The sequence below is a fragment of the Apteryx mantelli genome, chromosome 3, assembly GCF_036417845.1.
Source record: "Apteryx mantelli isolate bAptMan1 chromosome 3, bAptMan1.hap1, whole genome shotgun sequence".
Taxonomy (NCBI): Eukaryota; Metazoa; Chordata; class Aves; order Apterygiformes; family Apterygidae; genus Apteryx; species Apteryx mantelli.
Window position 1 is genome coordinate 117,144,535 of NC_089980.1, and position 25,252 is coordinate 117,169,786.

Consider the following 25,252-nt stretch of genomic DNA (forward strand, 5'->3'; position numbering starts at 1 on the left):
TTCCCAATTAGGGTTAGGGTTAGGGTTAGGGTTGAGAGAAACAGAGAGCGGGGAGGTACCTTTGGAGTTGTTTTGGAAAAGGGCTGCCAAAGGAAGTGTTGCGGTGCCAGGAGCGCAGATCTGGGAGGACTTTCTGGTGTGGTCCACGAATGGGGAACTTTGTGCCAGCATGGGCCTGAAAAATGTTTTCTCAATAAAGTTTACGGTTACTGTTAGGGTTAGGGCTGAGAGAAAGAGAGAGCGGGGAGGCGCCGTTGGAGTGAGTGTGGCAAGGGGCTGCCAAAGGAAGTGCTGCGGTGCCAGGAGCGCTGAGTTCGTAGGATTTTCTGGTGTGGGCCACAAATGGGGAACTTTGTGCCAGCACGGGGCTGAAAAATGTTTTCCCAATTAGGGTTAGGGTTAGGGTTAGGGTTAGGGTTAGAGTTGAGAGAAACAGAGAGCGTAGAGGCGCCATTGAGTTTCGTGTGGCAAGGGGTTGCCAAAGGAAGTGTTGCGGTGCCAAGATCGCTGATCTGGGAGGCCTTTCTGGTGTGGGCCACAAATGGGGCTCTTTGTGCCAGAACGGGCCTGAAAAATGTTTTCCTAATAAAGGTTATGGTTAGGGTTAGGGTTAGGGCTGAGAGAAAGAGAGAGCGTAGAGGCGCTGTTGGAGTGTGTGTGGGAAGGGGCTGCCAAAGGAAGTGTTGCGGTGCCAAGAGCGCTGATCTGGGAGGACTTTCTGGTGTCGGCCCCAAATGGGGCTCTTTGTGCCAGCACAGGCCTGAAAAATGTTTTCCCAATTAGGGTTAGGGTTGGGGTTAGTGTTAGGGTTAGGGCTGAGAGAAAGAGAGAGCGGGGAGGCGCCTTTGGAGTTGGTTTGGAAAAGGGCTGCCACAGGAAGTGTTGCGGTGCCAAGAGCGCTGATCTGGGAGGAGTTTCTGGTGTGGGCCACAAATGGGGCTCTTTGTGCCAGCACGGGCCTGAAAAATTTTTTCCCAATTAGGGTTAGAGTTAGGGTTAGGGTTAGGGCTGAGAGAAAGAGAGAGTGCAGAGGCTCCGTTGGAGCGGGTGTGGATGCGCCCTGGACTTGGTTCATCTCTTTGCCTTGTTTTGCATTATTGGTGCACCCTATTACCTGAGATCTGTGCACATGCTCTGTGACTGTGCCCTGGATAGTGAGAGCACTGCCTTTAGTTGTCATCACCCTCAGTTCCCACCTTGCTTTCCTTTAGGGTGAAGCCCATCCCTTGCTGCTCACTGAGAGAATTTCTCCACCCTTAAAAGCTGAGTATTCTGCCATTTTTTTTCTTTCCAATGCCGTTCAAGTTGATATTAAGGACTTCTGTTGTTACTACAGAGCTTTTGCATAGTAATTCAGCTAACAGTAGATTTCAGTTATGACTTTCTCATACAGTGAGTATCTATCAATATTTGACATGGAAAATACTGGTCCCTGAGCCACATGCCAATTCTTGCCTCTGAGGTTTTGTTCTTTCTCTGTGCTTTGACATTCATGATCTACCATAGTAGTTACTTTTAAAGTGAATAAGCAAATGAGCTGTTAGACATTCATGTGCTTATTTTCATAACAAATACTTAAAATCAGAAAATCATGAAAAACATAGTTTGGGAGGGACTTTTATAGGTTATCTAGCTCAGACTGCTGCTAAAAACAGAGCTGTCTTTGGCAGTAGATCTGGTTTGTGCATGGACATGTCTAGCTGAGTTCTGAATGTCTTGAAGGATGGAGATTCCACAGCCTCTGTGGGCAGCCTGTTCCAATTATCCTCACTGTGCTCATATCTAATATGAATTTCCCTTATTGCAGCTTGCAGCCATTGTTGTTTGTCCGTCTGACTCTGTCTTCTCTATAACCTCCCAGAAATGGAAGACTGTTATTAGGTCACCATCCCCCCGCACCTCCCAGCCTTCTCCTCTCCAAGCTAGATAAACTCAGTTCCTTCAGCATCTCGTCTACATCAAGTGCTCCATTTCTTTAACCATCTCAGTGGTCTGCTCTTGGGCTTGGCCTGATTTGTCCTTTTCACTGTTGTGCTGGGCTACCAAAAATAAGAACACAGTATTTCAAATGCAGCTGCAAAAGTGCTGAGTAAAGGAGAATAATCACTTCCCTTGACCTGCTGACTGCACTCGAGGTAATAGAGCCCAGTATGTGGCTCTATTGGATTTATGTATTCAGCAGGGGAAATACTTCAAAGCTGAGTGTGGCCACAGTTAAGCTCAGGGTGCTGTGAAGCATCTCAGTATTTCCTGTCTTTGTGACTGAGACTGGGGATTGCACTGGAGAGATGTAAGGGATCTAGATGTGGGGGAAGGAGGGCAGGAGGTTGCAAATTGCCATCATAGCTCCATCCATCTGCAAATCTTTTTTTTTTTTTTTGCCTAGAAATAGAGAGTATATGAGCCTCTGTGCTTATTACTTTGAAACTTTGATCTTCACATTTCTCCTTCTGTAGAATTTGTAAATGATGGCCATTCCATGTACTTGCAAGCTCAAAGAATTATCACCTTTTTGTGAAAAACCCTGCACTTTGTTAGGGCTTTGAATAACAAATATTTAGTAACAATATTCTCTGACTTCAATGGGAATAGTTTGTATAAAACAGTGGTGAGGGTCTGGCCAATATAAATGGGAACGTTCAGGTCATTGCATTGCCAGATATGTTAGGATTTTGTGAGCAGGAAAGCTACTTAGTCCAAAGAATCCAATAGTTTTAGCCTCAACGGAGTGCTGCCAAACCCATCTTTTTGAAAAGGCATTTAGGAACAGAGTGGCTTTAGAGAATTTGAAGGCATAATTTGGTTTTGTTTTGAATACATTTGGCTGAAAATGGTCACCTCTAAAGGAGGTACAGAGAAAAAAGTATTACTATTGTGACTCTAACTGCTAATGAATAGCAAAAGTACTACAGTGCAGGGAGAATCTGTGATTTGGGTATGTTGATCTAAATACCAAGAAAGAGAGAATGAATATAAAATGGATATAAAAATGGATATACATGTAGCCATATTTCATTGTGTTGTATCCTGCCATTACAGAGTTCACTGGTTCCATCGTGTGCAGTATTCAGCTGCAAAGCTGAGAAGATATGTGTGTGACGCTCATGTATTTTTACTTTTGATGCTATTACTACACAAACCCTGAAAAATGCTAACTATCCATAAATTCCCAACAAAGAGACAGCAGCTGAGGGAATTGTCTTTATCTTCACCTGGAAATTGAAAGATCTTAGCACTTTTCTGCTCTTACATCTTCAGTCCACAGTGAATGTGTGTTTCCTCTTCAGGAGGTAAGTTCACTTATATTGAAGTACTTTGTTGTTGTTGATTAAAATTTATCACAATACTGAAGGTTTAAAGTCAGAACTATTTGTGTGCCCATATAACAATACAGTATTGTTGTATCCTTTGTACAAATTTGTACATTGCAGTATGGAGAACTTAAATGGCTTGTTCAAGACAATACAATGGAGAGAGAGGCTCAGAGCTCTGAAACATGCTTTTCATTGTAACTGGCTCCCTCTGCAAGTTGTAAAAGGTATACACAATAAAAGATTGTAGTGCAAAGTCTCTTATCCCCACCCCAGGGATCAAGGGTGCTTCAGAGCCCATGACAAAGAAAAAATCATCATTTTTTAATATGAATACTGATGAAACATAAAAAATTAAGGTGAACACTGAGTTCAGATGAGGAGAAGACCTTACAACATAGTTAATAATGTTCTGAGAAAAGTTTCTCTAGGATTTGGGTTTTCTGGGCTAATGAAAACGATTCTTGGGTCTGCTTCATTTTTCTCTCTAGCCTTATCTTGTTGAAGGCAGACTGTTGGCTAGTCAATTCAAGACTGGAGAAGTACTTAAGTCAGTGAGCAATGGTTATATGTTTACATGACTTGTCTCACTAATAAAAAGAAGCATCCAGAAGAAAATATCACTGATGTAATGAGTGTTCTTCACATCTCTTTGGCCTCCATACAAATAGATTTGACATTAAGGTCATAAAAATAGTTAAATGTTCTACTCCAAAAAGCATTCCAATGAAGCAACTGAAGTGAAAAATTTTTATTGTTTGTTTTTTGTTATGCTGTTGCTGTAATGCAGGCACCTGTATTAGACACAGTAGTCCAACCAAAGTCCTACCAAAGCAGAGCAGAACAGAAATATTACTTCATTATGTCTTCTGATCCATATTTCTGTTTATATATCCCAGTATGTCTTTCTTCACACTAGGATGATACTTCTGATTTTTATTCAGCTTTATAATAGCTTTAATGCCAAACCCTTTTTTTGAAAGAATATTTACTCAGTTATCCCCTTACCTGTGTTTTTGCAATTGATTGTTATTTCTGAAGAGTAATATTCTGCACTTGGATCTGTGTTCTCAGTGCACTTCTCCAATTTGTCAAATTGATTTTGGATTAAAGCTCTTTTCTCCAGTATATTTCTCCAGCTTTATGAAATCAGCACATCTAGTAAGCATATTCTGTCCTTTGAAGAGAACTAGACCCCAGACAGACTCTCAAAACTTTACTCAATACATCCTCTTATTTTGAAAGTAAAATATTGATTACTAATATGTAGTGGTTATATAGTGTTTGAAATAGCCAGTAATATATTATAATCTAGATTATGATGGATTATAGGAATGACCTTTACAATTCTTTATTTATGGAGAATAATTTCTCTCTCATTTTGTAAATTCTCACTTGTTTATTCTCCCTGGTCAGATGATCCAAACTTAGACTAGATATATTGATAAGATCCCCCCAAACCTTCTCTTTGGCAGGCTGAACAGTCGCAGTTGTCTCAACCTCTCCTCATATGAGAGATGCTCCATCCCTTCACCATCTTTGTGGCCCTTCGCTTCAGTAAATCCATGTCTATCTTGTACAGGGGATGTACTTGTACTCACTCCACAATATTATCACTACAGTAAATGACTAAATATGTAAATCAGAATATTTTATTTGCAGTTTTATTTTTGCCTCTTGACTTACATGGTATTGCATATAAAAGACTTGGTCTAAAAACTTGTGTGTATTTTTAGTATTGATATTATTAAGAATCTCAAGAAAAAAAGAATATGTGCCAAAACCAGAGACTTAATGCATGTTGCTCTTATATACTGGGTATGCAATATTTCTTAAAAATGGCAATAATCATGTACCTTGATTCTTTTCATGCCAAATATTTTCAATATACACTACAAAATCAGCGTGGAGGAATGAGGAACTGAAGACATGGTTCCCTTCTATTATGATTAAATTATAAAGTGGAATAAGGGAGGAATACATACAACTGAAGTCAAAGTGGACTTTTAAAACTATTTTGGAATGAATTTGGCACTCAGTCACATTTCTGAAAATCTGCAGGAATTCCTGCTTAGCTAATAGAGTTACTGGAAATTTAACATTGCTGGAGCTGAAAGCAAGCTCCTACATTTGCAGTGAATAGCAATCTTCCCATGGATTTTGTTAGACTCTGATTTTCAGTCTCCAAAGCCTAAAGATTTTCTCATACATGAGTGTATTCAAAATATTTCATTGTGACAGATGTCACATACAGCACCCCTTTTTTAATGTTCAAGCAAATATTTAGCTTTAAAAAAGACAAATTATGTCACTTTGTTATTTTGCTCATACAAAGTTTTGGGTAGACAAAGTTATGTGTGTAGCAAAAAAATGATATTCTCTGTTTTTTTATATAATTAAGTTAATTCTTGAACAGAGTTGTTCTGTGGGAATTGGAAACAGGGACTGGGCCAAGGTTACTGAAGGAAGAAGACCTTGACTTGTATGGTGTTTGACTGCCTCTAGCTAGTACAGGCATATATGTACAGATAAAAGCAGACTCTCTGGCTACATCTATATTCATAAATTAAGCCATGTTGGAGAATGTCTTTGGGTATTGGGACTAGATCCTCTCTGTTGTTAAATCATTAGAATGGGTTTTGGCAGGATTTGGCTTAGACCAACTAGCACTTCCCCAAGCAATTCCTGGGCAAAATTTAGAAGTTAGCACAGACCGTTCCAAGTAAGAAATTTGGATGAAGATATCATGTTTTGGAGGGTAAGAGAGTTGGGTAATATGGACATAGGCTGGAGGTACTTATGGCCATAGAATAGTCTTGGACACATTCTTCTCAGCATCAAACACCTTAGACTAGCAAAGCCCTGAACTACTGTGGCTCTGTAAAAAGGCAACAGTATTAACAGATGGTCTAATCTAAAAATATAGCTTCCTGAAGTTAGGTACATAAACTACATCTATAGTAGTAAACTATACAAGGTCAGAACATGGTCCCATGGTCACCTGTACTGTTTAACTGTTGGTATGTCCCTGGTGTGGTTTTTGCTTGTGTCATCTAACGCTCTCCCAGACAGCATTTGGGTATAGTTCAGGGAACATCACAGGTTATTCCATCGCAACCCAGTAGCTGATACCACCCTGTTTTGGACTGGAAGAGAAGTTCCCTGCATGGGTGTGTGGCTCGCTGTAACATTTTGTCTCTGGATTCATTTTGTTTAATAGCATAGATGTTTTCTTATGTTTCAGACATGTTAATTCAGGTTTAAGTATCTAACATGAATACTTAGCTACCTTGGAACAGAAACTGGCATTGAACTTTAGGCTGAGTTAGAATTCTGGGCTCATTAAACCAGTTTAATTATCTTAGTGCAGTATTTGGTGCACTCCCCTGTTATACAGCAGGCTTCTACCTCTCACCAAATTGTTCAATCACTCTTTAGTGAAGCAAACTGCCAAACCTAGAGAATTATTTCATTTTGAGCAGGTTTATCTGTACGTCCAACATTAATTAAAGTTGACTTCACTGATCCTAGTAAGCCAAGCGCTGTGTTAAAACATTTATGACAGCCCAGAGGTGATATAACTGCTAAAGAAGTTCATACTGTCACAGTACAGACTTGCAGAAGGACTTAGCTCTCATTCCCCATTGTGCTCAGCTTCAGGGACTTGGTCTTTGCAGTGCTTACCTATGCCTTCCTATAGAGGAAGCACCTTTCACACTATGTTTTGAGCATTCATGATGGTAGGAAACTTAAAGAAAAATGTGTTTGTGGATTGCCTTTATGCTGTTATGACACCCTTGGGAGTGTTGGGTCCCTGCATTTCTTTTGCATGTTGTGTCGTAGCTCAAATATTAGGCACAGCTGCCACCAGATGTCAAAGCAGTCAGAGGCAGGATCAGAGGGATAACCTCCCATGAGAAATATTGTGAGCAGAAATTAACTCCTGGCATTTCAGCAGGTATTTCTGTATCTTATTTCTATTTTAACTCAGTTTTGTGATGGTGCAAGCTTACTAAGGCAGGAGATTCCTTGTAAACTTATGTCCCAGCCTAATTAGCTCATCCATAATCCCCACTAATCTTCTAGAATAGCAACAAGTTAATTTCTATTGAAATTGAAAGCAAACCTGTGCTTTTGAATGATTTTTTGATGAACCTCATAACCATATTTTAGAAAACGTGCAAAGACACATGGGACATGAGAGCATAAATAATTCCTCTATTCTCTGACGATGTAATAACCAGGCAGCTTTAGAAATCAATGCTAAGTCCAGTCAGAATTCTAACAGAAGATGAAACTGGAAATATTGCAGCACAGTATGAACTCTGAGTATCTAAACATGGTAGCCAGGAGATCTGGATTCAGGATCCTACTTTTACTGTATTTCATTGTGGTGGTATGTAAATCACAAAGATAGCTGTTCCTTCATTTCCTGAATACTGAAATGTAAAAGTCAACATATTGGCATGTCATATTGTTGAGGGGGGTTAATTTGCTAATATCTGCTTAATCACAGGGCTACTAAGATGATGAAGGGACTGGAGCATCTCTCAGATGAGGAAAGGCTGAGAGAGCTGGGCCTGTTTAGCCTGGAGAAGAGAAGGCTCAGGGGGGACCTTATCAATCTGTTTAAATATCTGAAGGGAGGGTGTGAAGAGGACAGGGTCAGGTTCTTTTCAGTGGTGCCCAGTAGTAGGACGAGAGGCAACGGACACAAACTGAAACACAGGAAGTTCCTTCTGAAGTTAAGGAAAAACAGCTTTATTGCGAGGGTGACTGAGCACTGGAAGACGTTGCCCAGAGAGTTGTGGAGTATTCTTCCTTGGAGATATTCAAAACCAATCTGGACAGGGTCCTGGGCAGTGTGCTTTAGGTGACCCTGTTTGATAAGCAGGGTTGGACTAGATGATCTCCAGAGGTCCCTTCCAGCCTCAACTGTTCTGTATTTCTGTGTGTGAACTCTAAATCATTACACTTTTTATATCCAAGGATAAAAATAAAATAAAAGTGGAACTTTCAAGGCAGAGTAAAATCTTAGTGACAATAGGTGAGGGATAACCAAATTGCAAACTACAGGGAAGAAAATAAACCTTCCTTTTATGCATTCAAAGCATAAAGCTTTCTGTTTATTGATAGAACAAAGCACTGGATTAGCTAGGGAAGAACAGTTAGCTAGAAGAAAATTCTAGATGCTGACATGAGTAGTTGTATGAAATATTTCTGACTTGGTCCTGAATTTCCATACCTTTATCATTATCGTGGCAATTCCTTTGAAGCTGCAACAGGATTTGAACTGGCCTAGTCTGCTAAGCACATTCCAAATCTCAGGCTTCTGAGGATTTTTTCAAGCCTTTGGACCATTCTACAAAGTCAGAGAACTTCCATAAACATCACTGCAATAGATGTACTTTCATTGTTAAAAAATGAGTGGTTTGCCTACTCAGCAAGTCCCTCGAAGAACATGCGAGTTCTGAATCCTTTTGGTTATCTAAACTTTTCTGGGAGTAATCTTCCTGATTTAACAGAATGAAAGCGGTGTATTTCATATTCATTCTTTATCAGCTTTCAGAAAGGATCACAGATGGGATGGTGGGGATTCAAAGAAAATCTTGAAGTGTTTAATTTTCTACCTTAGGTACTTCCTGTTGCAGGCAGGTGTGATTTGCTATTGCTGCTTCATGGTCATATATTTTAGACAGTGTCATGCACAGCATGTAGGAAACCAACCCGACATTTGTCATAAGTAATACCTATACTTAGAACACAGAACTTACAGAAAAGGCAGGGATCAACATTTTTGTTCTGTACTTGTACAAAAAGGGCCCTGGTTTATGACTGTGATGTCTGCTTTGGCATTTCAAATGCAAATAGAATATACCAGCTTGTTCCTGTTCCCAAAGGCTTACAGTTGAATTTGAAATGATTATTGTATTGATTGCAGCCAGTGATCAGACTGATTTCAACTGTGGGAAATGAAAATGTCCCTTTTACCCTGAAAAGTTTGTAATAATTTCAGACTAGTGCTATTTTCCGCTATAACACTGAGGCTGGGTTATGTGTCTAATAGTGATATATCCTGATGTGAAGGCAACTGCATAGACCATCTGTAATATTACCAATTTTCTAAGTTACTTGTTTGAAACATTTTATGATGGTAGGGAAGAGAGAATCATTATGATAACATGGTCACTAATCAGGAAAAAGCAGCATAGTGCTACTTTTCTTGCTGAGCAGAATGGAATGTGAGGAGTCTGGCAAAGAACAAGGAACATGTCTATTTTGGGAGCTTCCATTTTTTATATTAATAGGAAATTTCCATTGTTTTGTTTAATGTAAAACTATCTTGTTTATTTACTTTTACTCTGAGAGCATTTTTGGTGCACTGCAGTCATAGTGCACCCACTGAGATGACCTACCAGATTATTGGGTTTCCACACACAAGGAACAAATGTTCTTGCAGGCTATAGCTTCTTTAATTTCAATTAAGGAAAGCGACAAGAAAGAACAGAAAATAAAAACTCCGTGAGAGAATATAGTAAGAATGTCTCTTTTATAACATACTGCAGCAAGCAAAACTTGGCACAAAAAAAAATACCCAGCTATTCAGAGGTGGAAACACAAGAGATGTCTTAAGTACTCCTTGTATTCAAGTTGTACCTAAGAACTCCTAACAAAAGGAAGGATTAGGAGTCTACAGAACTCGAGGAATATTTATTTTAATTGTTTTTATAGAACACCTGAAATCTAATACAAAAATGAATACCTATATTTAGACACTCAGTTCCACTTTTCTTTCAAAAATCTGTTCTGTGGAACCATTGAACAATGCTGATTTTAAGTAGACATTCATTGAGGGAGAGGATTTGGGGCAGGGAGAAGATTTTGAAACAGAATCTGGTAAAAGTTTTCAAAACAAAGAAAAAAACCTACTTCTATTTTGGTGTCATAGCCTTAAATGCACCAACTCAGAACTTGTATTCACATGATTACATGACATTAAGGAAAGCATGCTTCCGGCTCTTACAGGGAAAAAGTTTAAACTGTATGTCCCAAGTCTCAAAATCCAGATAGCAATTATAAAAGAAAGGAAGAAATAAAGTACTATTTTGAAAATGCCATGATTTTAAAGCTACTCACCTAAACAGTTTATCATGCTTCTCATGATTTTGAGTAGCTGGAGTTAAACAGCCTAACATCAGAATTTTATCCCTTTTAAAAGATCTACAAGGTTCAGGAGTATTTCATAAAACTTTTCCCAATATGAAGGGTTCACTGGTCAGCAAATATCACTTGGGAAAGGTGATTCCCACCTGACAATCTCTGTTCTTAGCTCCTAAAGGTCTCTGCCTTGTATGAAGTACCCTGAGCTTGTCTTGGCATCCTGAGCACTGAAGACGTGAACCAGTAATCCTGCCTCAAACTGCCACTCCTGTATGGACACAGTGTCTGTGGTTTGTCGGGTACTTGGATACCACTTTGAAGAATGGAGAGGCCATTAATAAAGGTAAAATTAACTGATTAATTATGCTAAAATGGAAGACTTGGCAAATCACTTAGTATATTTGAAGCAAGTACACAGAAGAACCATGTGTTTCTAGGTACTGATGCTTTAGTTTAGCTTCGAGGTGTTCTCTAGTCCATTGGCCAAAAAGCCATTGACAGTCATGCAGCTCTCCTACCTGGGACCCAGACTTTTTAAAACATCTACTGTCAGGACTACATTCTCTGGAACAGAATGTCATTGGGGTCATGCCTCTTCTTTCATCCCTTTTCTGTGGGGATGCCATTCAAAATCAAATGTATTCCCATGGGTGTTTTCTCATAAGTAAACTTCATATTAATTAAAAATTTTAACCCATCTTCCAAAGAATTGTGGATTTCAAAATGATTTGGAAATGCTGATGTCCTAGGGCATAGTCAGACAGAATTAGCACTTGGCCAGACAGTGAGCAAAACATTCGTTAAAGCCAGTACCTAATTTGATACTTAACTTTACAGTAAACAAATCATTTACCCACTGAGAATTAAATGTTCCTTGCAGACTGCTAAGGAGTGATATAAACCTTAGTGCAAAACCCTGTATATCATATACATCAAAAATATGGTTTATATAAACATGAAAAGGAGGATTATGAAAGCACCTTATTACTAGCTGTTGACAGCATCTGCAAGTGATGACAATCAAGCGGGTTCGGAATGATAAGCATGTTTGGGATGAGAGCCCTCCGCCAGATTTGTCTTTCTGGGAGTGGAGACGCCATGGCAACCTTACATAAGTACATCACTTTTGTTCCCTTTGTTAGAGTGAATTAATTAACCAGTGCCCCAGATAATTTCTTAAATTGGTCTATAGTCATCATCATCAAAAATAACTTTGTGTTTATAAGGTTTGTTCTAGTAACATTAAAAAAAATCATTTGAGATCTGAAGATGATGAGTATATACTAGACAATGGAAAAAGGAAATCAACCAATTCTAGAAATGTTCAAGTTCACCTAAAAAGCTTTGTCTAACTACTTTAAAATGTTGATAAAAAAAAGAAAATCACCTACGTTACTCTGAAACAGTAGTCTACATATTATTTTTCTTTATCAGTCCTCTTTCATACCTAACTCCTGTTGATATTCAGCTGTCTGGAATTTCTCCAAAGTTCTAAGATTTATTGAAGATTAACGTCAGAAACATTAGGACTTCTTTAGACAAGTCTTCCAGGTTTTTAGGTAGGAGTTATGAGGTTTTCTGTTTTTAAATGTTTATCCCTCGTAAGTATATCCAGTAACTAAAAGGGGAGAAAGTACTTCAGTTCCTCATGTGTATACCCTTCTGCTTCTTCTCAAATCTATCCACTAAGCTAATCTTTAAAATAACTCAAGATTTTCTTTCTTTTCTTTTAAAATGTTCCTTTCAGATCAACTTTGGTTATAATTTTCTGCAGTGAACTACCAAGATCTATTACTTGTTGGAATGGTCCCCATAAGTGCCAAATTTTGGTCTCCAATTTCTTTTTAATTGTCATAGGAAGGTCTTTACTAAAGTTACTTGGTGTTTCATGAAATCCTTTTGGTGGTGGAAAATTGCCATTTATAATTTTTAGAACTCCAATTACATTTGTTAAGTGGCTTGTGAAATCTCCTATATATGTCTCTCAAACTTGCATACTTTTGAAAAATTTACTGTAGCCTGCATTTGCTTAAAATACAATGTAGTTCATTCCTGGTGTTCTTGTTAATATTCTAAATGCTTTATTTAATTGTATCTAATTAATTAGTGTATTGATTAACTACTGTATTACATATTTTTAATGAATTTATAATGACAAAAAAAAAGAAAAAAAGGAGGAAAGAAAACATATTACTAAATACTTCTTTTATGAAGCTTTGTATTCTCCAAACATTTTAAATTACAGTGCAATGAATCTTCTATCTTCTCCCTTGTTAGATTGGCAGTTGCTTCCAAAATCAGGTGTACCTCACTAGAACATAGTTCATAATTCATAGATTCAGCCACATGGTTCTTGTAGGACTTACAGACAGCTCTTCTGTACACATCTGACAAGTGCTGCCCTGCTGCTCCTGTGTGATGTGTGAAGATCACAGTGCAGGGTGCCATAGCTGCAGGCTGTGGAGCTGAAGCCTCTGTCCTAGCAGTTTGCAGCTTCACACCTTGGCTTCTGTGACTGAAATTCAAGGTCTGCTTACAAACCAGTACAACTTATGGCACGCCCAAGTGATAAATTATTTCTTCGTATCTTGTTTATTTGGATACTCAGGTTTTTAAAACTATTCCTCAGGATTAAAAAGCAGAAATGGTTACTTACATGAGACAGCAGTACATAAAGTGCTTGTGCATGAAATAAGAGCATATCTACATGAGTTGTCAACAGTTACATGACCATGCACCTATTTTTTCACTTATTAGACCTACATCTTATGTAAACTGAAGCTGATCCTTTGATACCTTATAAACCTACCAGAAAATCTTGTATACCAGGCAGGTCATGCTCCAACACTTGTAGTAATGCAAAGATATAAATGAGTCAGATAATGAATTAAGAAGCAAAAGTGGGGCCATTGTGTAATATTCAGCTGTTGCTTGTTACTTATTTTTTCTATAGATCAGCAGGATAGAATTAGACAAATGGAATAGTAATAAATGAATCTTGGACAAGGTGTGAAAAGCCAGAAGGGACTGGGGATATAGCTTACATACTGCTAAACACCACACATCAAGTGTTTGTGGTTAAGGCTTTGGTTTTATTAACAGTGAAACAAATCTTCACAGAATCACAGAATCACAGAATCGCTGAGGTTGGAAGGGACCTCTGGAGATCATCTAGTCCAACCCCCCTGCTCAAGCAGGGTCACCTAGAGCACATTGCACAGGATTGCATCCAGGCGCGTTTTGAATATCTCCAGAGAAGGAGACTCCACCACCTCGTGGGGCAACCTGTTCCAGTGCTCTGTCACCCTCACAGTGAAGAAGTTTTTCCTCATGTTAAGATGGAAGTGTCTGTGTTTCAGTTTGTGCCCGTTGCCTCGCGTCCTGTCGCTCGGCACCACTGAAAAGAGTCTGGTCCCATCCTCTCGACACCCTCCCTTCAGATACTTGTACACGTTGATAAGATCTCCTCTCAGCCTTCTCTTCTCCAAGCTAAACAGGCCCAGCTCTCTCAGCCTTTCCTCATAAGAGAGATGCTCCAGTCCCCTCATCATCTTTGTGGCCCTTCGCTGGACTTGCTCCAGTAGTGCCACATCCCTCTTGTACTGGGGAGCCCAGAACTGGACGCAGTACTGCAGATGTGGCCTCACCAGGGCTGAGTAGAGGGGGAGAATCACCTCCCTCGACCTGCTGGCAACACTCTTCCTGATGCAGCCCAGGATACCATTGGCCTTCTTGGCCACAAGGGCACATTGCTGCCTCATGCTTAACTTGGTGTCCACCAGCACTCCCAGGTCCTTCTCTGCAGAGCTGCTTTCCAGCAGGTCAACCCCCAACCTGTACTGGTGCATGGGGTTATTCCTCCCCAGGTGCAGGACCCTGCACTTCCCTTTGTTGAACTTCATGAGGTTCCTCTCTGCCCACCTCTCCAGCCTGTCCAAGTCTCTTTGAATGGCAGCACAGCCCTCTGGCGTATCGGCCACTCCTCCCAGGTTTGTATCGTCAGCAAACTGGCTGAGGGTGCACTCTGTCCCTTCATCCAGGTCATTGATGAAGAAGTTGAACAAGACTGGACCCAGTCCTGACCCCTGGGGGACACCGCTAGCTACAGGCCTCCAACTAGACTCTGCACCGCTGATCACAACCCTCTGAGCTCTGCCATTCAGCCAGTTCTCAATCCACCTCACTGTCCACTCATCCAGCCCACACTTCCTGAGCTTGTCTATGAGGATGTTCTGGGAGACAGTGTCGAAAGCCTTGCTGAAGTCAAGGTAGACAACATCCACTGCTCTCCCCGCATCTACCCAGCCAGTTGTTCCATCAGAGAAGGCTATCAGATTGGTTAGGCATGATTTCCCCTTGGTGAAGCCATGCTGACTACTCCTGATCACCTTCTTGTCCTCCACATGCTTGGAGATGGCCTCCAGGATGAGCTGCTCCATCACCTTTCCAGGGATGGAGGTGAGGCTGACTGGCCTGGAGTTCCCTGGGTCCTCCTTCTTGCCCTTTTGGAAGACTGGGGTGACATTGGCTTTCTTCCAGTCTTCAGGCACCTCTCCTGTTCTCCAGGACCTTTCAAAGATGATGGAGAGTGGCTTACCAATGACATCCGCCAGCTCCCTCAGCACTCGTGGGTGCATCCCATCGGGGCCCATGAATTTGTGGGTGTCAAGTTTGCTTAAATGATCTCTAACCCGATCCTCCTCCACCAAGGGAAAGTCTTCCTCTCTCCAGACTTTCTCTCTTGCCTCCAGGGTCTGGGGTTCCTGAGGGCTGGCCTGAGCAGTAAAGACTGAAGCAAAGAAGGCATTCAGTAACTCTGCCTTCTCTGCATCCTTCGTCACCAGGGCACCCACCCCATTCAGCAAAGGGCCCACATTTTCCCTAGTCTTCCTCTTGCTACTGATGTATTTGAAGAAGCCCTTCTTGTTGTCCTTGACATCCCTTGCCAGATTTAATTCCAAATGGGCCTTAGCCTTCCTCGTTGCATCCCTGCATACTCTGACAATGTTCCTATATTCGTCCCATGTGGCCCGTGCCCCTCCCACTTTCTATATACTTCCTTCTTCTGGTTGAGTTTTGCCAGGAGCTCTTTGCTCATCCATGCAGGTCTCCTACCTCCTTTGCTTGACCTCCTACTCATGGGGATGCACCGCTCTTGAGCCTGGAGGAAGTGATGTTTGAATATTAACCAGCTCTCTTGAACGCCCCTTCCTTCTAGGGCCCTCACCCATGGGATTCCTCCAAGTAGGTCCCTGAAGAGGCCAAAGTTTGCTCTCCTGAAGTCCAGGGTTGCAATCCTACTTAGTGCCCTGCCTCCTCCTCGCAGGATCCTGAACTCCACCGTCTCATGGTCACTGCAGCCAAGGCAGCCCCCGACCTTCACATCTTCCACCAGTCCTTCTTTGTTTGTTAGTACAAGGTCCAGCACACCTCTCCTTGTTGGCTTCTCCACCACCTGTGTCAAGAAGCTGTCACCAATGCTCTGCAGGAACCTCCGGGACTGTTTGTGCCTAGCTGTGTTGTCTTTCCAGCAGATATCGGGGTGGTTGAAGTCCCCCAGGAGAACCAGGGCCTGGGATCGTGAGGCTACTTCCAGCTGTCTGTAAAAGGCCTCATCGACTTCCTCTTCCTGATCAGTTGGCCTATAGTAAACACCCACAACAGTGTCACCCATGCTAGCCTGCCCTTTGATCCTTACCCACAAGCTCTCGACTCGCTCTTCATCCACCCCTAGGCACAGCTCAATACATTCCAGTTGCTCTCTCACATAAAGAGCAACTCCACCACCTCCCTTTCCTGGCCTGTCTTTCCTAAAAAGCACGTAGCCATCCATGACAGCACTCCAGTCATGTGAGCTATCCCACCATGTCTCTGTAATGGCAGTGAGATCATGGCCCTGCAACCGCACACAGATCTCTAGTTCTTCCTGTTTGTTCCCCATGCTGTATGCATTGGTGTACAGGCATTTCAGAGAGCTGATCGAGCATGCAGGTTTCCCAGGAGGGATACAAGAGGATCCTCCATAGCCACATCCCATGCGCACTTCCCTGGCTGCATTCACCTGTTGGAGGCGTCCTGACTTGAGCAGTCTTTTGCCAACTACCCTGGCACTATAACTCTCCCCTTCCCCCGTCTTTCCTAGTTTAAAGCCCTCCTTACCAGGTTGGCCAACCTGTTGGCAAAGACCCACGTGCCCCGCTTAGTGAGGCGGATCCCATCTCTCGCCATCAGTTGTCGATCTTCAAACAGGGTCCCATGGTCGTAGAAACCAAAACCCTGTTGCCAACACCAGCGGTGCAGCCAGTTGTTAACTTGGAAAGTCCCTCTCCTCCTCTTCTCATCCATCTCTCTCACTGGCAGGATTGAGGAGAAGATGACCTGGACTCCCAGACCCTTGACCACCATCCCCAGAGCTCTGAAATCCTGCTTGATGGTCTCCAGTTTGCCCTTAGTGTCATTAGCGCCCACATGGAAGAGCAGCAGTGGGTAATAGTCCGAAGCATGGACAAGCCTTGGCAGTCTTTCCATGACGTCATTTCTGCATCACTCTTTTCATTCTCTGCAATGTTTGAGTTCAATTTTCAATGGCCACCCTACACAAACTTTCCTTTAAAAAATGCAATGAAATAAAAAAGACTTCCTAAAATGTCCTTCTCAAGAAGTCTGCAAGGCGATAGTTGGAAGACTGCAGATAATCTGCAGAACTGCATTGCCTGGACTTTGTTTTCCATTAAGTTTCAGTTAATGAAGGTGGCAAAAATGCTGGGAGATAATGGCAGTTCAAGAGGTTGTTTGTAAATCCTTCCATAGCACATTTGAATAGCAACAGGCTTTCCAGCTGATTGAAATGAAAGATGTGGCAGTCAAAACTACCCTAATTATGGCCAATGGATAAAGAAACCACTATGAAGGGCTATCCTGGGATATGAATAGGATATACATTTTTAGTGCTAGAAAATTTGATCAGGACATGCCTTTGCTTTGGGATGTCTAGAGATAATGGCTCAGTATTTCCTATAATAGTGAGAAGTCTTCACCCCAAAATAAGCATGAACTGTAAAATAATCAGCATAATATTAGTGTTTGAGAGTGAAAAACCACCTCCATGTGTCTGCATGAGCTATACTCAGACTGGGAGCTGAAATGAATGGCAGGAAAGGTGACTGAGTGCACTCCCCAAAGTATGTCTGGGTAGAGAAAACAGTCAGTGATCTCTCAGCTATTTAAGTCAATGGATATGTCTACCCTCAACATTTCTGTCTAACCACCATATATTTTTCACAAACCACCATGCACTTTTGTTGTGCAATAGGGATCCTCAGACCAGCTATAGACCACCTACTATGGCCTCACAGGCCTCCAGTGGCCTTCAAACTGTAACATGCAAACCATAAATGCATATGTATAACATGTATAGGGAACTGAGGTGCATTCATTTTTTGGTATCCTTATCTTTGAAAAGGGGCAAGTGAGTTCAATGTCTGAAGCTGAAAATGTGTTTCAGAATGGATCACTTACTTCTGTTTAGCTCTTGAATGGATGCATATTTTAAAAATGATTAATATTTGAATACTTCATTAACTATTTATGTAATATTTAATAATCATGGTTTTAATAATGATCAATATTTAACATTAAATGAATCTGGCAGCTGGCTTCTCAAAAGAACTTTTAAGTACTTGAGTCCAAAATATAGAGGATCATAACCGCACACATTGCAACTGTCTGGGGAAACAATCCACATCCCTTATTTATGTGCACACAATATGAGCTGCAGCAGCACAAGAAAAGCAGAATCCCAGCCTGTCTCTATACCCTGTGCATTTGATGCCTTGACTTCCTGCATGGTCAGTGAAGAGAGAGGAGCACCTCTGGGAAGGCTCTAGAAACCTGCCGTGACCTAGCCAGCAGAAAACATAGGCCCAAAGGCGCCACAACCCCTGCTTCTGTGGAGAGCCTGGGTGCCTGATGCACTCGGGGCAGCTGCCTGCTCGAGAGCCAGATTCCAAAGGCTCTTGCGAGGGTACAGGCCTACGGGGTTGAGGCTTCCTTCTGTTGAAAGCAATGGTAGTTTTTGCACTGTAGTCAGGGACTGAGAAATGGTTTTGAGGCCTTTCTCAGCTGCGGTTCCTCTTCCCAGGGCAGTGCCCTAACTTCCAGCACAGGGGTGTTCAGAGGAGATGAATCTGGAAGGTGGAGTTGGGCAGGAGGGGAGAGAAAGGAAGAGGAGCCTCCCTCCTTACAATGAAGCTAGTGTACAGGCAGGAGCACAATCAAATAGCAAAGATTAAGCAAGAATCTGCAACCTAGTGATCCGGGCATGTGCAGAGTCCTTGTCGGGGCAGAACTGCATTTTGTTCCCAGATTCTGCATGTATGAATGGACCATTGCCTGGCACTGTCTTGCTTACTAGCAGAGACATATGTAGGCATCGTGAGTTGCATGGACCTCTCAGTCCAGGTGGTGATAGAAACCAGACAGTACTAAAGACCAGATGTTCTGGGTTGTACTCTTGGATGTCAACATCCAAATTTCAGAGTTTTCTTTCTTTCCAGCTAATCTTTTTCTTCTGTGTCACAAAATAGAATTATGTGTGGCTTTCACAGTTCTCATATGATATTTCACAGTCTTTCCAACCATATTTCTTTCTTTTATTCCAAAACATGAGAAACACATTACTCATAAAATATTTCACCCTCGCCCCCCAAGTTTTCAGTGAAATAATAAAAGGCCTGCTACAACTCGTGTGCTGCAGTCCTCATTATTTCTGCCCTGTTTCAATAGACACTTCTGTCAGGGAGTATAAAACCACCAGATCCAGGTTGCATGCCAAAGAAAACAGCTGCAGTTCACAGAAATCCCTTAATAATTTCAGAAAAATGCTAAAGGAGGAATTTTGTAATTGCAGATTTCATATTTTCTTTACCTGATATTCTACATTGGGCTAGGAGGATTTTTCTATTGATTCCATGACATCACATTGGGGAAACAATGCACAATTGGCAAGTTTTTCATTGAAATAACTGTGTTGCATTGTTGCCACTCAGATTCATGGAATAAAGATTCTATACATATCTTTCTTCAGCAACCTTCAACTGACATTTTCCGTATTAAATTATAGCAGCATTTAGATCAAGTAGTTTGGCAGAAGAAATGAATTCTATCCCAAGTTTGTGCGTTAGTGTTTGGCAAACTTAACATGTAACAAATCAATGTTATTTTATCAGGATTCTGTGCCAGACATCCTGTGAGCTAATACACTGAGTGTGGAGCATGGAAAGAAGCAAAACTTTTGTCATAGCAGAAGTTCATATGAATGCTCTGTGAGACCTTAAAAGTGAATGCTCTTTCTCCCTCTGTGATGTCCACAGTTACCCATTTCACAACCCCCCTGGAGCTTAGCCAGGAAGAACTTACTAATATCTGAACTCCTGTTTCTGTGCTTCATAACTGTGCTTTCTCTTTAAGGAATTAAAATAGGACTGAAATTTATCTGAAATCAAGTTCAGGAAGTGATTGTTTGGAATCATGCTCAGAGAATCCTTCCAGCAGGATATGAAAGTCCTTGTTGGCAGATGCAGAGGTATGGCCAGACACATGTACGTAACTTCTGGTGAAACACACTCAGGTGTCTCCTGTACAATTATTTCATGACTGCTTGGATGTCATTCCTGTTCCTGCTCTTGAGGAAGGAAGTGTGCTTAGCAGTCTGAGCTGGAGCACCTGCATATTCCTTCTCTGTGAGTTTTACACAGAAATTCTTTCTTGTGCCCTAGGCTAACCTGTTGCTCACATCGGTGTTGCTCAAAGAATTTAATCTGACTCATTAAAAGATAACACATATACTCACTGAGTCCCTGATTTTCTGAGACTTTTCTGATAGGAATGCTTGCTGCTGAAAGTGCTAAAAATTCAGACTTGGAAAACTGATTTAACTTACGAAGTCAAATTAAAAAAAAAAAAAAGAGAGAGAGAAAATTCCTAGCTCTATATTCATTTGTATGCACACATACAGTGATAGCCAATAACCACTGTCATTGAAAAAGTACATGGATTGATAACAGGAAAGGGTTCAGTGTATTATCACAGCAGATTAATGAACGGCTGAGCATATCATTGAATAATCAAATTTAAAGATAACTTCAGTATAATACAGTATAATTTCTGTCCTCATGTCTCTCTCCACTTTTTATTAGAAGCTTGGTTCATGAGCCTATTTCTAAAGCTCTTATTAAAAGATTGCTGTAAAGTTATATATTCTGTTGTGTAATACTGAATTTTAGGACTTGCAGCCTAGCAATTCAGAAATCTGCAAGTCAGCAGAATCGGAAGTGCAGAAAATCTGCAGAGAAAGGCATCGCTTACCCTGACTCTCTCTGCCAGAAACCTGGAGCAGAGCCTTAGCCCCAAGCCAGGCAGAGAGAGGGCTTTGAAGCAAAGGTAACTAAAGTGGGAGAAAAAGGAGAAAGCAGAGAAAAAAAAAAGGTTAACGGTGATATCGATTTGCTTGACTATTAGAATTAGGGGGGCAGAAACATTTGCTGCAGTCTGGACAATTTTTGGAGAGCAAGGTTGAAATGCTGTCTCTTTATAGTTACAAATAATGAACTTTTTTCACAAGAAAATGGTAACAGAAAAATATGATGTAACCTCTATATGAAAAAAATAGCATATGCCAGTAACAATACATCAGTGTACATTGGTGCAGCTTGTATCCATACAGAGTATAAGGACAAAGTTACAGCAGAAAAAGCACTTAAGTAGCAGATGTAAAGTGGACTTCACCCCATCAGGCCAGATTTCTAGATCTACTTCCTCCTTTTTTCAATTACTTTTTTAGCTGCAGCTCTGCACTTTCATAACCTCAGCTGACACCAGATTATGCTTGCTAATTTGGGTTTACATAGTTTCTAATTAAGGTTATAGATCTCTGTAGAGGTGCATATATCAATATCACATGCACAAATGTGCACATGTTCATATAGAATATTGTAATCCTAAAAGCAAAAATACACACTTTTGTTACTTACTTGGCCAACTGAGAAATGTAGGCAGTTAGTCTATGAGTAATAATATATTATGCTTCTTTGGCTTTTTTTTTTCCTCTTGCTATTTTTTAAATCTAAAACAGAAAAAAACACTCTTTAATAGTGCAACTTCTAGATACTTTAAAAAGAATGCAGCAAAAACAAATGTTTAGGTTGAGCGCACTCTAGTCTGTTTAAAATAATTCATGGCTGTCTCACTTTGGGGGTAGTAATTATTGATCAGCCTTTCCCCCCCCCCCTCTCTTTATTTTAACTGCACTGTAAGCAGCTGCACTTGTCAAGTTGGCTTATTCACTACAGTTCAGCTTTAGCTCAGCCACAGCAAAGCTAATGAGGCTGCTGACCTTGAAGACAGAAAGGTTACAGGCCTCACAACGTGGATACAGTATACTAAAATATGTTTGTTTTCTGCCTTTTTATTAAAATATTTTTTCTTAAAGTTTACTGGTATAAATACCAAAGAGTTCAAAACAAGGATTCAGAGATTAGGAGAAGACACATTCTGTGGCTATTCTTATGAGCCTTTCACTGCAGAGCCTGTACTGGCATCTTGTTCATTGAAGATGTGTTCAGCTAATGTTGAGAAATTCCTTGAGTTTTCATGAAATGTAACTCTAATCCTCCTTTGGCTATCCAATCCTTTATCTTGGGATGAGCCAGCCAACAGGTCAGAAATACTGCCTTGGAAAAGAAGCTGAAAATTCCCGTCTGTGCCTGCCATAGTCTAAATTAAACAATATATTCAAGCTAGACTGTATTTAAAACTGGTATTCTTTTATACATTAGATACCATCTTCATGCAGAACATCTTTGGTTTTAATAAGTAAATCATTGAACCTGCATCATAGGGCTTGGTAAAGTGTTTGATCGTCTTGGCAATATAAATTTGCTTATATTTCTCATTATCTATTTCTCTGTCTTTCCTCTCTTTTTCAGCCCATATGAAATGTAGTCCAGCCTGATGATTTTTTTATTATACTTTGAACAGAAATGACAAAAACACCCAAGGATATTAGCTTCTTCCAGTATTTCATTCTTCAGCGTTTCTTCAAATCTTAGCCTCCAGTCTGAAACAACTAATCAGGGTGAAAAGGAAATGTATCTGTTCATGATATAAATACATATCTACTAGGAATTATGCAGATCCTTTCAATTCACAAAGAGAACTAAATATTCTCAATGTGATAGTGACTACTTGTCACCTGATTTTGATCTAAAGGTGTTATAAAGGCTCTGTTGCCATCATCATGATTATACTTAATTTTAGTGGAAAAGCTCTGTAATAAACACTTTCTGGACACTATTTTGAAGAACTAACAGGGTGATGCAGGTTCCTTGCTCGTTATTGGCGTCCTATGTAGCATTTCTCACACTTCCTCTGAAAAATGTCTCTTCCATCCTAATAGATGTCTCTTACCCTGCTGTTCCTCTTTAATTCTCTAATCCATTTTGGAATAAAGCCTGTAGGAAAACTGATGAAAAAAAATGAGACACTAGAGCTTTCTTTCTCTCACTCTAGCTGTGCAGAGGGTGTAGAATGACAGAGTGTTTGCTAACAATACGTAAAAGTCTTTCTTACAAAGTCTACATGAAGCAGGCAATCCTTTTTTTCCTCCCTTTGACAGTGAGAAAGGGGAAATAGTCTCAGATAACTATTCTGTTGTTAACTCTAATTTTCTTTGTCCCTGTGTCTTGCACCTCACGCTTTCAGGGTGATGATTCAACATAAGGACAGTTCCCCTTGGCTGACATGGCTTCCAACCCCTTTTGCCTGGCTGTTTGAGGTGCATGTAAGCCAACCATTGCTGCAGTGTGCATTGTGCCACTGTGGACAGCACACTATCAGATGCAATAGACGCACTTAAACCAGGCTGAGGGGACCAGTTCTGCCAGGGGTCATACAAAAATAAAGCTGGATGTGAGCTTAAGAGTGCATCTAGTACAACTGGCTGCCCCAGGCAAGGCAGGATCAGCTCTACCTATAGCATTTCTTTTTTTTCAAAGATTTCCAGGGATGGAGATTCAGCAATGTCCCCAGGCAATCCATCCAGTGCTTCACTATCCTTGTCATCAGAAAGTTTGCCCTAGTGCCTAACCTGAATATTTCTCACTGCCATTTGAGCTCCTCACAGTGGGATTAACCTTGCTCAGTGAAAGTTCCTACATTAATCATAGCTCTTCCCTGCTGGGAAAAGTTGCAGATGAAATTTTAGGGCATTTTACAAGTCTGCCTGCATATTCTGCATTTCTAAAGCACTTTAAAGCATGGGTAAAAACTCAAGAGAAGCTTCATTTCTACCTTTAGTGTTGAAAGTGCTCTGTATCTTTTAAGTATTATGGGTAGCATCTAAATGCAAGGTTATATATGCCCAGTACTTATAATCAAGTTGTGCAGTGAGACATACATCACCACCTCTGAGTTCACTGGAGAAGCAGCACAGGATAGATCAGGCATCCCAGCGTCCTTGTACCCATCAGGCTGGGTGGTCCCAGGAGTCATTTAACTGCTGCAAATGGGGAACAAGGTGGAGTATATCAGCTTCGGCAGCAAGGTGGTTGGGAAAGCTACCTACACACTACACACCCTCCCTTGAAAGAAAGTTGTCCAGGGTCCCAGAACAAAATCATGGGATGCTTTTTCTTAGAGGTGGGAAATGGAAATTGCCTGCTTTTAGATGTCTGTCAAACTTTCACTATAAATTCTTTGTTAGCAAAGGGAGTGAAAAAAAGACTGATCAACAGAACAATAATACAGAGTTAACTTTTATGTAGATATGATGACTGACTGATAACCTACAACTTCTCTAATCTCCTAGAGAGCATTTTGGTTAACATAGTTGATTTTAATTTGAAGCTGTGAGCATAGCTATGATGACAGGGATAAAAAGAAAAATATGTAAGAATTAGAATATATTTAATCTTTTAAAAGTTGGATTTTTCTTTGCTTATTATCTCATATCCAAATGCTGTTCTGAATATGAGTAAGAACAAACTCTTTGGGGATAAAAGGCCAGACTTTGTCATTGGTTATATATGGCTTATATTTGTTTTAAATATTAGATAATGTACATAGCTGATCTAAAAACATGTTTTTCCCTGACTTAACAGAATGTTCTTGCCTAGATTGCAAAAACAGAGTAAAACTCTACATATATACACCATGCTGTGAGCTTTTATTGTCTCACTGTGTCTAAAGGTTGAACTGTCAAAACTAGCAGCAGGGCTAGAATAAATTATGAACAGATGAAGAACTCTCTCATTCTTGTATGATAATCCAGAGTTCCCTTATCTATAAAAAATGATCCCACGATTTGCAAATGAGGAGTACAAATGTAACGTGAATAAATGCTAGAAAACTTACATCCTTGATAGAATGATCTTCTCTGACAAATAAAAACACCAGACACCTAATCTAAACAAGATGGATACACTGTAAGGTAAATGTCCATAGTAAACTGTAAGTTAAATGTCCATAGTACACACAGAACATGCTTTACATATTGAAAGTTAATACATCTGTCTCTGCTTGTGTGCATTTTTCAGGGTTTATATTCACAGGCACTACTTTTTGTATCCAAGTTGAACAGAAATAATCTGAGATATCCTACAGATGTTTTCATCAATGACATGGGAATTGCTAATACCTCCATTTTGATTTATTTTAAATACAATGGTATTTAAATGGTATTGGTCGATTTTTATTATCATGAACCACCATTTATAATATTCTGG

At 40.5% G+C, this 25,252-nt stretch overlaps 1 long non-coding RNA gene across 1 annotated transcript in view; it reads left to right on the forward strand.

Moving 5' to 3' along the window:
• LOC136991689 (uncharacterized) overlaps positions 1-10,767 on the forward strand; it is a 58,122-nt gene extending 47,355 nt beyond the window's left edge. The window contains exons 2-3 of the long non-coding RNA XR_010883909.1: positions 3,040-3,290; positions 10,642-10,767. This is a non-coding gene — a long non-coding RNA (uncharacterized lncRNA). The remainder of the gene's footprint in view (positions 1-3,039; positions 3,291-10,641) is intronic.
• The last annotated feature ends 14,485 nt before the right edge of the window (positions 10,768-25,252 follow it).